A 17,375-nucleotide genomic window follows, 5' to 3' on the forward strand; every position below is an offset into this window, starting at 1 on the left:
GTAAATATATTAGCTATAATATCACTCTTAACTGCTTCATTAAAAAGGTCATCAATTATATACAGAGAGCTATTGTCTGTCTCAAGGGGATTTTGGTAATCCGCCGGGTTAATGAGACCTTTCACTAAAATGATTTTCTCACTAAGAGAGGTGATTTGTTTCAAAGGGTGAGTTTTATCATCCAGACTGGAAATGATTATTCTCGCGAAAGAACCGGCATATTTCTGACATAAACGCTCCACTAGACTGCTCTTGCCTGCTCCGCTAAAACCAGCGACAAGTATTCTTGCAGGCTCTCTGAAAATATTCAACTCTTCCTCTGTAAAGGTATAGACCTTGTCCATCTTCCCATCTCAAATGAGCCTTTTTGTGGAAGAATCATCTTATATATATAAACATTTCTTTTTTAGTTCAAAGCGGATGATACTAGGATCTGCATGAGGCTGTCATCTGCTGAGGACGCGGTTAACCTCCAAGAAGATATAAACAAAGTTTTCCAGTGGGCAACGGTAAACAATATGATGTTCAATGAGGACAAATTCCAACTACTCCGTTATGGAAAACTGGAGGAGATAATAACTAGAACAGAGTATACTACTGACTCCGGCCACACAATAGAGCGGAAAAATAATGTAAGGGACCTGGGAGTAGTAATGTCTGAGGATCTCACTTTCAAGGATCACAACAGTGCCACGATCGCACGTGCAAAGAAAATGATAGGATGGATAATGAGAACTTTCAAAACGAGAGATGCCAAGGCCATGATGATCCTTTTCAAATCACTTGTTCTCTCTAGGCTGGAATACTGCTGTACATTAACATCTCCATACAAAGCAGGTGAAATCGCAGATCTAGAGAGTGTACAGAGATCCTTTACTGCATGTATAAATTCTGTCAAGCACCTTAACTACTGGGAACGCTTGGAAGCACTTGACTTGTACTCGTTGGAACGCAGGAGGGAGAGATATATCATAATCTACACTTGGAAAATCTTGGAAGGAATGGTCCTAAATCTGCACACAGAAATCACTCCCTACGAAAGTAAAAGACTGGGCAGGCGATGCAAAATGCCGCCAATAAAAAGTAGGGGCGCCATTGGTACACTAAGAGAAAACACCATAAGTGTCCGGGGCCCAAGACTGTTCAACAGCCTCCCATCAAGCATTAGGGGAATTGCCAATAAACCCCTGGCTGCCTTCAAGAGAGAGCTGGACAGATACCTAAAGTCAGTGCCGGATCAGCCGGGCTGTGGCTCGTACGTCGGACTGCGTGCGGCCAGCAGTAACAGCCTAGTTGATCAGGCCCTGATCTATCGGGAGGCCTGGTCGTGGACCGGGCCGCGGGGGCGTTGATCCCCGGAATAACCTCCAGGTAACCTCCAGGGGAGAGTTTATCCCGGGGTGAAGATGAAGATAACAATGCCAGCACGTTCTTCTCCCGCCAAGAGACCATAGAAAAAAGCCCGACCGACAGTGAAGGTCGTCTGGATATTACGCACTTTCACCTCCTCGGGCGGGGTCCCTACGCCAGGTGGCGGTGGGTAGAATGGAGGTCACAGACAAAGAGAAGCAGGCTCCACCACTTTCTGCCAGCTGATGGCTATTTATTTATTTATTTATTTTTATTTTGGGGAAAAATATATTATTATTATTATTATTTTTAAGAATATTTAGTTTTGGCGATGGACAGAATCTATAAATTAATCATTCCCTCGCCTCGGCTTTATACAAATGGGAAATTCACATGACTATGGCAATTTACATAATCCTCCCTACTTGCCCGGTCTAAATTCTTATTTTTTCGTTCGGGAAAAGAGTTCTTCCCAGATTTTATCCCTCTTACTTTATTGACAATAAGGAAGGGATCTCTAGGCTTACTTAAAAGTGAGGTGGGGGACCGCCTTATTTCAGAAATAGTCTGCATTAAACCCAAAATGTATAGCATCCTGCTAGCAGATAATAACAACACTATCGCTGCAAAAGGAGTTCCTCAGTCTGAACAACAATTATTAACTCATAATAACTTCAGAAGTGTGCTGGAAGACGGCTCTAAACATTCCTTTCAATATAGTCAAATTAGAAATTTAAAAGGTCAGATGACCACTATTGTCAGCATAGTTGCTGATCCTCCTTTACATGTGTTGTATGCATAGATTAGATGAGCATTATAGTACCATCCATGTGTTTATATAGAAGATCCCTTAGGCCTGTGACTATGACGTCATGGGATGCAGCGAGCGAGTGAGACGAGCTACCTCGGCCTCAGACGACGCATAGGCATCATAGAAGGCAGGAGTCGGCAGGCTGGGCTCCATCTCCCATTACCACAGTCTGACAATAGTGTTAAAATCCAACAAATGAGTTTACCTTATCCATCAATCTCCTACCGAACCCCCACACGACACTATCAGCACTAGGAAACGAGGTCTTAGCTCATTTGATGATAAGCGCTTTTACTTAGATGCCTATCACTCTGTATCCTATGGTCATCCAGATGCCGGAGAAACAAAGTTTAAATTATTTAAAGATAAAACAGATGACAAAGTGGAGGAAGACGAGGGAGCTAATAGCAGTACTGACCCCCGGAACTCTCTCCAGGTAAACTCCAGGTAAACTGAAGAAGGGAGTACAGAAGAAGAGGAACTAGAGATGAGAGACAGTTGCAATCTTTGGCGGGGAAGAGAAAACACCGTAAGAGATTTTTTCCCCAGGGTCAAGCATCGACGTGAGAGAGGTAGATCTTCCGCCACTGCTAGTAGTTTCATGCTCTTAGAAGCTAGCTGTTCTGAGGGAGAGGAGGAATAAAACAATGTAATGTTAACTAATAAATATATTTGCTAAGTGAGACTTTTGTTTTCACCTTTGAAAAATTAGGTTATTATCCTTTTCTTTCACACAGATGCCCCCGATGTACCCGGAGAGCGAGCGCAGCCAGATAATCACGCCGATGACCCCGAAAGAAGCAGTGAACTAGACCAGCAGGCTCGCTGAAACACTCCCTCAGAGAACCCACCCAATTATTAAGTCGTACCCAGGTACCTGAATCCTTTGTACTAGCCTCCCATCACGGAAATAAACTTCTCTATCCCCTTTGGGGGATGCGTGGTGAACCCACCCAGTCATTAAGTCCTCTGACAGTTCGAGGCTAAGCTGTCTTCCATTACCGCATTCTTTGAACCAGTCGGTGTTGGGAAGAAGTAGCACTTGCGTCAGTGACCGGGGGGGAGAGAACTCCCTCGGAGATGGCAAGCTTGTACCCAGTCACCTGAATCCTTTGTACTGCCTCTCCCATCTATCAGGGTGATAGAGTTTGGGGAGTCAGAAGTGATCATTATCTACCTTTTTCTGCTTAGTAATACACAGAAATAAGTCTCTCTATCCCCTTGGGGGATGATTAAACATATTAAACTTGTACCCTGACAGCCCTGAGGTTATGCTGTCCCCGAGTATCACATTCTTTTCCACACTCATTATCCTGGAATCTGCCACCCGGTCACCTGAATCCTTTGTTCTACTTCTGTCCCTACTTAGTAATGCACAGGAATAAGTCTCTCTATCCCCTTGGGGGATGATTAAACATATTAAACTTGTACCCTGACAGCCCTGAGGTTATGCTGACCCCCCATTATCACATTCTTTTCCATGGTCATTATCCCGGAATCCGCCAGTGTCTCTAGATCACATGAATATACTGAACATTAAAATGGTATAAAATACCGACAGGTTGTTAGGTAAGACACATATGCAACAGTTAGGTATCTTTATTATGAAACGTTTCGCCTACACAGTAGGCTTCTTCAGTCAAGTACAGAAAAGTTGATAGAAGCAGAAGATACTTGAAGACGATGTAATCAGTCCATCACCCTTAAAGTTTTGAGGTGGTCAGTCCCTCAGTCTGGAGAAGAGCATTGTTCCATAGTATGAAACAATATGGAGAAGAAGTGACAGGATGGAGCTTTTTATAGCGCCATGAGGCGAGACGTAGACCACTAGGAGAGGTAAGAACTCAGATGTTGAGAAGTCAGGCTGGATTTGAGAGGGACCTGACTTCTCAACATCTGAGTTCTTACCTCTCCTAGTGGCCTACGTCTCGCCTCATGGCGCTATAAAAAGCTCCATCCTGTCACTTCTTCTCCATATTGTTTCATACTATGGAACAATGCTCTTCTCCAGACTGAGGGACTGACCACCTCAAAACTTTAAGGGTGATGGACTGATTACATCGTCTTCAAGTATCTTCTGCTTCTATCAACTTTTCTGTACTTGACTGAAGAAGCCTACTGTGTAGGCGAAACGTTTCATAATAAAGATACCTAACTGTTGCATATGTGTCTTACCTAACATGAATATACTACTGATGGCCAAAGTCTGCAAACCTCACTCAAGGAAAAAGATCTGGGGGTGAGTATAACACCGAGCATATCTCCTGAGGCGCACATCAATCAGATAACTGCTGCAGCATACGGGCGCCTGGCAAACCTACGGATAGCGTTCCGATACCTCAGTAAGGATTCGTTCAAGACTCTGTATACCATTTACGTCAGGCCCATACTGGAGTATGCAGCACCAGTTTGGAATCCACACCTAGTCAAGCACGTCAAGAAATTAGGGAAAGTGCAAAGGTTTGCAACAAGACTAGTCCCAGAGCTACGGGGATTGTCCTACGAAGAAAGGTTGAGGGAAATCGGCCTGACGACACTGGAGGCCAGGAGGGTCAGGGGAGACATGATAACGACATATAAAATACTGCGCGGAATAGACGAGGTGGACAAAGACGGGATGTTCCAGAGATGGGACACAGACACAAGAGGTCACAATTGGAAGTTGAAGACTCAGATGAATCAAAGGGATGTTAGGAAGTATTTCTTCAGTCATAGAGTAATCAAGCCGTGGAATAGCCTAGAAAGTGAAGTAGTGGAGGCAGGAACCATACATAGTTTTAAGGCGAGGTATGATAAAGCTCATGGAGCAGGGAGAGAGAGGACCTAGTAGCAATCAGTGAAGAGGCGGGGCCAGGAGCTATGAATCGACCCCTGCAACCACAAATAGGTGAGTACAAATAGGTGAGTACACACACACACACACACACACACACACACACACACGCTCGGGGCCAGGAGCTCGGACTCGACCCCCGCAAACTCAACTAGGTGAGTACACACACACACACACACACACACACACACACACACACACACACACACACACACACACACACACACTCACACACACATGCACACATGTGGTAATGCTTTATTTACAGCTAGCAAAGTCAGGGTATTTCTCCAGAATGGTCTGCAATATACCACTGTGGATAAAATACTTTGCCATTTCTTGAACATTTCTGAGTGAGTTGTTTCTAAATTCATTAATTTTATCACACTCCAGTACATAATGATGCAATGTGTGACAATAGTCCATCTGGCAAAGTTTACATTTCGTTTGGTCTACATCTGGTGGTGGTGATTTAACCTGCCAAAGATACTTGTAACCCAGCCGGAGCCGGGCAGTAGTGACATCCAAGAGTCTGCTTATCTTGTTGGATGCACCATAGACATGTGGCTCCTCCTGCATGATAGAATGATAGAATGATGATGACTTTTTTGGGTTATCCTAGGTTCTCTACACATATGCTGCTATGTATGATAATTCTATGTAACTGTATTTGTGTATACCTGAATAAACTTACTTACTTACTTACTTACTTGTGTCAATCTCCCTAAGTCTTAAGTCAATAAAGTTCATTTGAAGTTCTTTTCGTATTATTGTTCTCAAACTGCTAACTGACAACTCAAGATTGTAATCTACTCCCTCTTTGAAAGCATACAGCTTAGCCAATTTATCAGTTCTATCATGCATCTGAAGACCAATGTGAGATGGAAGCCACATTATGTGCACTCTGACTCCACTGTCCACAATCTTACCATACCTGTGTCTGGCTCCTGACACAAGCATGCCACAATTTATACTTAATGAGTTGAGAGCATTTATGGATGACAGAGAATCAGTTACAATTAAAGTGTCAACCTTAGATACACAGACACATTTGAGTGCAAGGAGTATGGCAAATAAAGATATTATTATTATTATTATTATTATTATTATCATTATTATTATTATTATTATTATTATTATTATTATTATTATTATTATTATTATTATTATTATTATTATTATTATTATTATTAACATCTCTGGAGTCCCTCCAGCTGGAGGAGGCCCCGGGGCTGCTGTGGAAATTTATCGAGTCCAAGAAATTCCACCGACCGGATTCGTTTGTAAATAAGTTGATGCTGGAGGCCAGAACCCTTAAAACCCACCTAACAAAAAACAGTAGCTTGGAGGACTCCTGCACCAGCCTTCGGCGGGTGTGGACGTCTTGCTCTCGCCTGAGTATCAGTGACAAATATACTCCGCTCTGTCTGGGACGCTTGTCCTCGTCTATTTTGCCCGCCGGGCAATTTACAGGAGGAACACCTGGTCATCGGCTCACTTTTAACCAGGTCCATTTTTACCGCTCTTAGGATAACTCTTTAACGGTCTTCGGTGGGAAGCCGGTTACTGAATTCAGGTGGCGGTCCCGCTCTGCTGGGACTTGGCATGTGATTTCCACCGGATTTAATTGGAGCCTTCAAGTTTCTATTTCTATTTACAAAGGAACTTTTGTTCCTGTCATGGCACAGCTTTGAGCAACTAATTTTATCTTAACATCGGGAAGTCGGGTTCGATACTGAGTAAGCTGTCAGTGGCCCTGATAAACCCAACAAACAAACCGACGTAGTTTGGAAATAATAAGTTTAAGAGGCATGTAAGTTCCCCTGTCTTCTGATAACATGTTCCCCTCAAGGGAAATCGTACGGGTTTAGCGACCCATGATTACAGTAATGATAGCCTGTTCGTTTTTCCACTATAATCTACCTTGTCTATAATTACTGTCTCATTTGTTTTGTCTTCATAAGGTGAAGTCCAAGATCTTTCCTTAATTTATGGTATAACTTAACAAATCTTAGATGACATTTGTGTTGTAGAAGCCTGGACTCAGAGGTTCCTACCTCGGCACCTCATTGCTGTATAACCCTACGGGTTTAGCGCTTCCCCATGCTTATACTAATGATAATTTTCGACACCTCATTCTGTTCTCACCTCTTCCTCTTCTCACTGACTTGTTTCTGTGTCTACAAGACTTCGTACAACACCACCACCTCATCGTCCCTCTACTTCTCCGAAGTCCAAAAAATCCTCCATTATTAAAATCTCCATTAACCCCCTCCTTCCTTTCTTCTATCTACACATTTTTCCTACCCAGTCTCTGTACCTGGTTCTTCACCTCTAACTGTTACGAGTGTGGAGGTTCTTCCTCCTCCTTCTCGTACAGTACCTTATTCTGTCCCCTCCCAAGATGCTTCCTCCCCCGTCCCCTCCCAGGTCGCTTCCTCTCCTGTCCCCTCCCAAGCTGCTTCCTCCCCGTCCCCTCCCTGGAGTTTACCTGGAGAGAGTTCCGGGGGTCAACGCCCCCGCGGCCCGGTCTGAGACCAGGCCTCCTGGTGGATCAGAGCCTGATCAACCAGGCTGTTGCTGCTGGCTGCACGCAAACCAACATACGAGCCACAGCCCGGCTGATCCGGAACTGACTTTAGGTGCTTGTCCAGTGCCAGCTTGAAGACTGCCAGGGGTCTGTTGGTAATCCCCCTTATGTGTGCTGGGAGGCAGTTGAACAGTCTCGGGCCCCTGACACTTATTGTATGGTCTCTTAACGTGCTAGTGACACCCCTGCTTTTCATTGGGGGGATGGTGCATCGTCTGCCAAGTCTTTTGCTTTCGTAATGAGTGATTTTCGTGTGCAAGTTCGGTACTAGTCCCTCTAGGATTTTCCAGGTGTATATAATCATGTATCTCTCCCTCCTGCGTTCCAGGGAATACAGGTTTAGGAACCTCAAGCGCTCCCAATAATTGAGGTGTTTTATCTCCGTTATGCGCGCCGTGAAAGTTCTCTGTACATTTTCTAGGTCGGCAATTTCACCTGCCTTGAAAGGTGCTGTTAGTGTGCAGCAATATTCCAGCCTAGATAGAACAAGTGACCTGAAGAGTGTCATCATGGGCTTGGCCTCCCTAGTTTTGAAGGTTCTCATTATCCATCCTGTTATTTTTCTAGCAGATGCGATTGATACAATGTTATGGTCCGTGAAGGTGAGATCCTCCGACATGATCACTCCCAGGTCTTTGACGTTGGTGTTTCGCTCTATTTTGTGGCCAGAATTTGTTTTGTACTCTGATGAAGATTTAATTTCCTCATGTTTACCATATCTGAGTAATTGAAATTTCTCATCGTTGAACTTCATATTGTTTTCTGCAGCCCACTGAAAGATTTGGTTGATGTCTGCCTGGAGCTTTGCAGTGTCTGCAATGGAAGACACTGTCATGCAGATTCGGGTGTCATCTGCAAAGGAAGACACGGTGCTGTGGCTGACATCCTTGTCTATGTCGGATATAAGGATGAGGAACAAGATGGGAGCGAGTACTGTGCCTTGTGGAACAGAGCTTTTCACCGTAGCTGCCTCGGACTTTACTCTGTTGACGACTACTCTCTGTGTTCTGTTAGTGAGGAAATTATAGATCCATCGACCGACTTTTCCTGTTATTCCTTTAGCACGCATTTTGTGCGCTATTACGCCATGGTCACACTTGTCGAAGGCTTTTGCAAAGTCTGTATATATTACATCTGCATTCTTTTTGTCTTCTAGTGCATTTAGGACCTTGTCGTAGTGGTCCAATAGTTGAGACAGACAGGAGCGACCTGTTCTAAACCCATGTTGCCCTGGGTTGTGTAACTGATGGGTTTCTAGATGCGTGGTGATCTTGCTTCTTAGGACCCTTTCAAAGATTTTTATGATATGGGATGTTAGTGCTATTGGTCTGTAGTTCTTTGCTGTTGCTTTACTGCCCCCTTTGTGGAGTGGGGCTATGTCGCTTCCTCTCCTGTCCCCTCCCAAGTTGCTTCCTCCCCGTCCCCTCCCAGGTCGCTTCCTCTTCTGTCCCCTCCCAAGCTGCTTCCTCCCCATCCCCTCCCAGGTCGCTTCCTCTCCTGTCCCCTCCCAAGCTGCTTCCTCCCCGTCCCCTCCCAGGTCGCTTCCTCTCCTGTCCCCTCCCAAGCTGCTTCCTCCCCGTCCCCTCCCAGGTCGCTTCCTCTCCTGTCCCCTCCCAAGTTGCTTCCTCCCCGTCCCCTCCCAGGTCGCTTCCTCTTCTGTCCCCTCCCAAGCTGCTTCCTCCCCCGTCCCCTCCCAGGTTGCTTCCTCTCCTGTCCCCACCCAAGCTGCTTCCTCCCCGTCCCCTCCCAGGTCGCTTCCTCTCCTGTCCCCTCCCAAGCTGCTTCCTCCCCGTCCCCTCCCAGGTCGCTTCCTCTCCTGTCCCCTCCCAAGCTGCTTCCTCCCCCGTCCCCTCCCAGGTCGCTTCCTCTCCTGTCCCCTCCCAAGCTGCTTCCTCCCCCGTCCCCTTCCAGGTCGCTTCCTCTCCTGTCCCCTCCCAAGTTGCTTCCTCCCCCGTCCCCTCCCAGGTTGCTTCCTCTCCTGTCCCCTCCCAAGCTGCTTCCTCCCCGTCCCCTCCCAGGTCGCTTCCTCTCCTGTCCCCTCCCAAGCTGCTTCCTCCCCGTCCCCTCCCAGGTCGCTTCCTCTCCTGTCCCCTCCCAAGCTGCTTCCTCCCTGTCCCCTCCCAGGTCACTTCCTCTCCTGTCCCCTCCCAAGCTGCTTCCTCCCCGTCCCCTCCCAGGTCACTTCCTCTCCTGTCCCCTCCCAAGCTGCTTCCTCCCCGTCCCCTCCCAGGTCGCTTCCTCTCCTGTCCCCTCCCAAGCTGCTTCCCGTCCCCTCCCAGGTCGCTTCCTCTCCTGTCCCCTCCCAAGCTGCTTCCTCCCCGTCCCCTCCCAGGTCGCTTCCTCTCCTGTCCCCTCCCAAGCTGCTTCCTCCCCATCCCCTCCCAGGTCACTTCCTCCTGTCCCCTCCCAAGCTGCTTCCTCCCTGTCTCCTCCCAGGTCGCTTCCTCTCCTGTCCCCTCCCAAGGTGCTTCCTCCCCGTCCCCTCCCAGGTCGCTTCCTCTCCTGTCCCCTCCCAAGCTGCTTCCTCTCCTGTCCCCTCCCAAGCTGCTTCCTCCCCCATCCCCTCCCAGGTCTCTTCCTCTCCTGTCCCCTCCCAAGCTGCTTCCTCCCCGTCCCCTCCCAGGTCGCTTCCTCTCCTGTCCCCTCCCAAGCTGCTTCCTCCCCCGTCCCCTCCCAGGTCGCTTCCTCTCCTGTCCCCTCCCAAGCACCTTCCTCCCCCGTCCCCTCCCAGGTCGCTTCCTCTCCTGTCCCCTCCCAAGTTGCTTCCTCCCCTGTCCCCTCCCAGGTCGCTTCCTCTCCTGTCCCCTCCCAAGCTGCTTCCTCCCCTGTCTCCTCCCAGGTCGCTTCCTCTCCTGTCCCCTCCCAAGTTGCTTCCTCCCTGTCCCCTCCCAGGTCACTTCCTCTCCTGTCCCCTCCCAAGTTGCTTCCTTCCCGTCCCCTCCCAGGTCGCTTCCTCTCCTGTCCCCTCCCAAGCTGCTTCCTCCCCTGTCCCCTCCCAGGTCACTTCCTCTCCTGTCCCTTCCCAAGCTGCTTCCTCCCCTGTCCCCTCCCAGGTTGCTTCTTCTCCTGTCCCCTCCCAAGTTGCTTCCTCCCCCGTCCCCTCCCAGGTCGCTTCCTCTCCTGTCCCCTCCCAAGTTGCTTCCTCCCCCGTCCCCTCCCAGGTCGCTTCCTCTCCTGTCCCCTCCCAAGCTGCTTCCTCCCCCGTCTCCTCCCAGGTCGCTTCCTCTCCTGTCCCCTCCCAAGTTGCTTCCTCCCTGTCCCCTCCCAGGTCACTTCCTCTCCTGTCCCCTCCCAAGTTGCTTCCTCCCCCGTCCCCTCCCAGGTCACTTCCTCTCCTGTCCCCTCCCAGGCTGCTTCCTCCCCTGTCCCCTCCCAGGTCACTTCTTCTCCTGTCCCCTCCCAAGTTGCTTCCTCTCCTGTCCCCTCCCAAGTTGCTTCCTCTCCTGTCCCCTCCCAAGTTGCTTCCTCCCCCGTCCCCTCCCAGGTCGCTTCCTCTCCTGTCCCATCCCAAGCTGCTTCCTCCCCTGTCCCCTCCTAGGTCGCTTCCTCTCCTGTTCTCTCCCTAGCTTTTTCCTCTTTTGCCTCCTCCCAGGTCGCTTCTTCTGTCCCCTCCCAAGCTTCTTCTCCAGTTCCCTCTAGTCTTTCATCCCCCCCAACTTTGGTACAGTCCATCGTTTCCCCAACCTTTATTCACCCTCCTCCTTCCATCTCCAATATCGTCCCACATACAATGTCCTTGTCCTCTGAAACACTTGATGCTATCTCAGAATATATTGAGGAGACTAGACCATTGATGGACACTGCTCCACCTCCTGTTCCTCCTCTTCACTCTTCTCCATCTGCATAACTCCTTTCTTTGCAGCGTCGTAATCCTTCGCTGCTTCAACATTTTCCACTGCCTCCACATGTGAACTTTTCTAACCCTTCTAATCTGTAGATACCTCTACCTTTAGATTTCTTGTATCTTTCTCTTCGCAGATCATGGCTTATTTACAGTAGAATATCCGCTGCCTAAAGATCAGTCCAGAAGCTTAGTGTTCCACTATCTGTATAAATACTGAATAGGGAATACCCACTGAATTCAGGGACCCTCAAGGTGCAGGCTGGAGATACTAATACCATTGGAATATTTGCAGGAATCAGTCCTGTGCATGTGGCATCTTGAAGTAAGAGAGAGGTCCTTGAAGTCTAGAATGCTTGGGTAGAATTAGGAGATTTCTAGTTAGCACAGACTCTACAGCCAAGTAAGTCTATTCTAGTTTGTGCATGCAGATAAGTTTCCTGCATGGTAGATTAATTCTCAGAAAGAAATGTTTCCTAAGGGTCACTTGTGAGACTGGGACCTTTCAGTCCTGGGTTATCTGTGTCAACAGGGATTGCCATAGTGGGCATGTCACAAGGGATCAGATAGATTTCCAGAGCTGCAGCCTCTAAAACCCATGCCTTAATCTGGTCCTGGCATCTGTACCTAATTAAACTTGCTAAAATACTTGTTTCATTGATGCTGACTGCGAGTTTGTTCCACTCATTTACTTTATTACAATCAAAGGGGAGCGTTAAATTGGTAGGGGTCGTAGTGCCAGAGTGATGAAAAGCAATGGCATTCATTCCAAGGAAGAGGCGAATAGCTCCAGTTCTTTAGATCAAGAGCTTTTTACTGGCATCGTGACACTGCCTTTGAAGTATCTACTCACTCACAACTGATTTTTTGTTTTTTTACACAGGGTTTGACAAGGTTAGGTTAAGGATCCCTAGTTTTATTGACAAGCTATTTACAGGTTAAGGATTCCTAACTTTATTGACAAGCTAAGAGCTGTTACCTACATCAGCTCATATTGTTATGAAAAATACAAGTAGGGAACAGGATGAAGTTGGAGCCATCTGTGGGGCCAGCATTTTCATCTGATCAACTGACTTTATCTCGTTGACATCATAATGCTGTATGAACGTGTTCCAAACTCAAGTCATCCTGGGGATAAATGATTTCAGATGAAGTGATGTTCTGGAGAAGGGTACGGCCAGATTGAAGTTGCTGCTTTCTTCCTGTCTTGTGGGATAGAAGCTTGCTTCACGCTGTCCTCGAAGTGGATCCAAGTGTGGTACTTTGACAATATTGGCTTTGTACATAACAGTTCTTGTCAGCTCTTGATCCAAGGAATTGGATTTTCTTTCTTCCTTGGAGTGAGCTTAATTGCCTTAACAGCCCCTTTTTAAGTCAGGAGAAATTGCAGACCTAGAGAATGTACAGAGAACCTTAAGAACATAACATAATAAAGAGGGAACACAGCAGGAGGCCAGTTGGCCCATACTGGGCAGGTCCTTCACAAATCCAATCCACTATCAGAATATTTGCCCAACCCATTTTCAATGCTACGAGCAATAAACTTTGATAAATCTATTTACTCAAGTGCAAATTCCACTCAAATCCAAACCCTCTCACTCATGTATTTTTTTTTTTTTAACATATCGGCCATTTCCCACTTAGGCAGGGTGAACCAAAAAAAAAGAAAAAACCCAAACAGAATAAAAAAAAACTTTCATCATCATACAATACTTTCACCATCACTCAAACACAATCACTGTCTTTGCAGAGGTGCTCAGATATGACAGTTTAGAAGTCACTCCAAACTACTAATATCCTTTAAAGTGCAGGCATCGTACTTTCCATTTCCAGGACTTAATTCTGGCTAGCTGGTTCCCCTAAATCCCTTCACAAAATATTACCCTGCTCACACTCCAACAGCTCGTCAGGTCCCAAAAACCATTCGTCTCCATTCCTATCTAACACGCTCACACATGCATGCTGGAAGTCCAAACCCCTCGCCCACAAAACCTCCTTTACCCACCCCCTCCAACCTTTTCGAGGATGACCCCTATCTCGCCTTCCTTCCCTTACAGATTTATACGCTCTTCAAGTCATTCTACTTTGTTCCATTCTCTCTAAATGACCAAACCACCTCAACAACCCCTCTTCAGCCCTCTGACTAATACTTACAGTAACTCCACACTTCCTAATTTCCACACTCCGAATTCTCTGTATAATATTTACACCACATACTGCCCTTAGAGAGGACATCTCCACTGCCTCCAGCCACCTCCTCACTGCAGCATTTACAACCCAAGCTTCACACCCATACAAGAGTGTTGGTACCACTATACTTTCATACATTCCCTTTGCCTCCATGGATGACACAGATACCTCAGTGCACCACTCACCTTTTTTTCTTCATTAGTTCTATGGTTAACCTCATCCTTCATAAACCCATCCGCTGACAAGTCAACTCCCAAATATCTGGAAACATTCACTTCTTCCAAACTCCCTCTCTCCAATGTGATATCCAATTTTTATTTATCTAAATCATTTGATACCCTCATCACCTTATTCTTATCTGTGTTCACTTTCAACTTTGTACCTTTACACACCCAAACTCGTCCACTAACCTTTGCAACTTTCCTTTAGAATCTCCCAAAAGCACAGTATCATCAGCAAAAAGTAACTGTGTCAACTCCCATTTTGTATTTGATTCCTTATAATTTAATCCCACCCCTCTCTCCAACACCCTAGCATTTACTTCTTTTACAACCCCATCCATAAATACATACATTAAACAACCACGGTGGCATTACACATCCCTAAGACCTACTTTTACTGGGAAGAAATCTCCCTCTCTCCTACACATCCTCATGTATTATTCCAACCTAAATTTGAAACTACCCAAAGTTTTAGGTTCGATAACCCTACTAGGCAGACCGTTCCACTCATCAACTAACCTATTTCGAAACCAGTACTTTCCTATATCCTTTCTAAATCTAAACTTATCACTGCGCTTATAAATTTGGTCAAGCACATAAATTACTGGGAACTTTCAAGTCCCTTGACCTGTGCTCCCTGGAACTCAGGCGAGAAAGATGCATTATAATTTTTAGAGGGACTGGTCCTAAAGCTGCACATGGAAATTATTCCCTACGCACATGAGAGACTCGCCAAACAGTGCATTATATCTCCAGTAAAAGCAGGAAGCCATTAGTACACTAAGGGAAACATGATGCATGTAAGAGGCCCAAGATTCCTTCAGCAGTCTCCTGCCATACATACATGGTGGGTATTATTAACAGACCCCTGGTTGTCTTTGAGAAGTAACTTGATAGGTTTCTAAAGTCTGTTCCTGATCAGCTGGATTGCGGTACAGGTGACGGACCCTGTGTGGCTAACACAAACAGTCAGGTTTGATTAAGCTATCCACCAGGAGACCTGGTCTGGGACCGGGCTGTGGGGTTGTAGATCCTCAAAATGTTCTCCAGGTGGACCAATCACTGTATGAGCCCTATGGGCTTAGCACTTACTCTCAGGGCCGGCCTTAAGCCAATTAGACCAAGCACTTTTTTCAACGAAATTTTCCCCCAGGTTTCGTACATCTGCTCGGAAATCGTCTGTATCAGACACGTCCACTCGCCCGGGACGCTACTTCTCACACATACCAGACTCAGTCTGCCTCTGTCTCTCATTGAGTTAGCAATACTCCGCACGTTCATCCATTGTTTTTTGTGCTTGTTTATTGATTGCGACTGTGAAATAAGCCACCATGGGGCCAAAGAAAGTTCAGAGTGCCAGCCCTTTGGTAAAGAAGGTGAGAAACACGATAGAATTCAAGAAAGAACTTGTAGCAAATTATGAAAGTGGCGTACGTGTGGCCGAGCTCACCAGGATGTATGGGAAGTCGACATCAACAATCAGTTCCATCCTGGCGAAGAAAGCAGAAATCAAGGAAGCTGTGTTGCAAAAGGGGTAAATATGCTAACAAAACAGAGATCACAAACAATTGAGGATGTGGAGAATTTGTTGTTGGTGTGGATCAATGAAAAACAGTTAGACGAAGAAGGGAAGTAACCCCGGATAGGGCTGTGATACCTGAAGTCCTTATGGAGGGGGATTCCCCTTCCAAACAATAACCTCAACTCCCTCTCCCCTCCTCGCCTTCTTTCATACGCCAACAAGAATCTTCAATAAAGGTATGTGATATTCATTTATCATTAAAATTAGTCATTTATATTTATTGCTCATTGTTATCTATATGTAAAACTATAGTTATTCTCTATAAAATGTATTTTTTGTTAATATTTTTGGGTGTCTGGAACAGATTAATTGGATTTACATTATTTCTTATGGGAAATATTACTACTTCGGCTTTCGGATTTCGGCCGACCTTCTGGAATGGATTAAGGACAAAAACTGGGGTATAACTGTAATAACAATTGTGCATATTTTTAGAGGAATGCCGGATATATTTATTTAATATAATTAATAGTTATAATTAGGTAGTTGACTGGTAGACAGCAACCACCCAAGGAGGTACTACCGTCCTACCAAATGAGTGTGAAACACAAGCCTGTAATCGTTTTGCATGATGGTAGGATTCCTGGTGTCTTTTTCTGTCTCATAAACATGCAAGGTTGTAAGTATGTCTTGCTACTTCTACTTACACTTAGGTCACATTACACATGCATGTATACAAGCATATATATACTAACCCCTCTGGGTTTTCTTCTGTTTTCTTCCTAGCTCTTGTTCTTGTTTATTTCTGCTTATCTCCATGGGAATTCTTCCTCCATAAGCTATGCATGTTGTAGGAGGCGGCTAAATGCTGGGAGCAATGGGTTAGTAACCCTTTTCCTGTATGAACTACTAAAAACAAGGAAAAGAAAAACTTTATAAAATTGGGATGTTTGAATGTGCGTGGATGTAGTGAGGATGATAAGAAAGAAATGATTGCTAATGTTATGAATGAAAAGAAGTTGGATGTCCTAGCCCTAAGTAAAACAAAGCTGAAGGGGGTAGGGGAGTTTCAGTGGTGAGAAATAAATGGGATTAAGTCAGGAGTATCTGAGAGAGTTAGAGCTAAGGAAGGGGTAGCAGTAATGTTGAAGGATCAGTTATGGAGAGAGAAGAGGGAATATAAATGTATAAATTCAAGGATTATGTGGATTAAAATAAGGATCGAATGTGAAAAGTCGGTCATAATAAGCATGTATGCACCTGGAGAAGAGAGGAGTGTAGAGGAGAGAGAGAGAGATTTTGGGAGATGTTGACTGAGTGTGAGGGAACTTTTGAGCCAAGTGAGAGAGTAATTGTGGTAGGGGACCTAAATGCTAAAGTAGGAGAAGCATTTAGAGAGGGTGTGGTAGGTAAGTTTGGGGTGCCAAATGTAAATGATAATGGGGAGCACTTGATTGAATGTTGTATAGAAAGGAGTTTGGTTATAGGTAACGCATATTTTAAGAAAAAGGAGATAAATAAGTACGTATACAAGATATGATATAGGGCATAATGACAGTAGTTTGTTGGACTGTGTATTGATAGATAAAAGACTGTTGGGTAGACTTCAGGATGTACATCTTTATAGAGGGGCCACAGGTATATCAGATCACTTTTTAGTTGTAGCTACAGTGACAGTAAAAGGTAGATGGGATACAAGGAAAATGGAAACCAGCAAGTAAGAGAGGGGTGAAGGTTTATAAACTAAAGGAGGAGGCAGTTAGGGTAAGATATAAACAACTGCTGGAGGACAGATGGGCTAGTGTGAGTATAGGCAATGGGGTAGAAGATGTATGGGGTAAGTTTAAGAATACATGTATAGTGTTAGTGTTCAGCAGAAGTTTGTGGTTACAGGAAAGTGGATGTGGGAGGGAAGAAGAGCAATTGGTGGAATGATGTAAAGAGAGTAGTAAGAGAGAAAAAGTTAGCATATGAGGGGTTTTTACAAAGTAGAAGTGATACAAGGAGGGAGGAGTAT

At 45.7% G+C, this 17,375-nt stretch overlaps 1 long non-coding RNA gene across 1 annotated transcript in view; it reads left to right on the forward strand.

Annotated features, from left to right (window-relative positions):
• The first annotated feature begins 6,377 nt into the window (after nt 1-6,377).
• LOC128684967 (uncharacterized) overlaps nt 6,378-17,375 on the forward strand; it is a 37,849-nt gene continuing 26,851 nt past the window's right edge. Inside the window, exons 1-2 of the long non-coding RNA XR_008406453.2 lie at nt 6,378-6,807; nt 11,721-11,828. This is a non-coding gene — a long non-coding RNA (uncharacterized lncRNA). The remainder of the gene's footprint in view (nt 6,808-11,720; nt 11,829-17,375) is intronic.

This window comes from Cherax quadricarinatus, chromosome 5 (assembly GCF_038502225.1).
Source record: "Cherax quadricarinatus isolate ZL_2023a chromosome 5, ASM3850222v1, whole genome shotgun sequence".
NCBI classification, from domain to species: Eukaryota; Metazoa; Arthropoda; class Malacostraca; order Decapoda; family Parastacidae; genus Cherax; species Cherax quadricarinatus.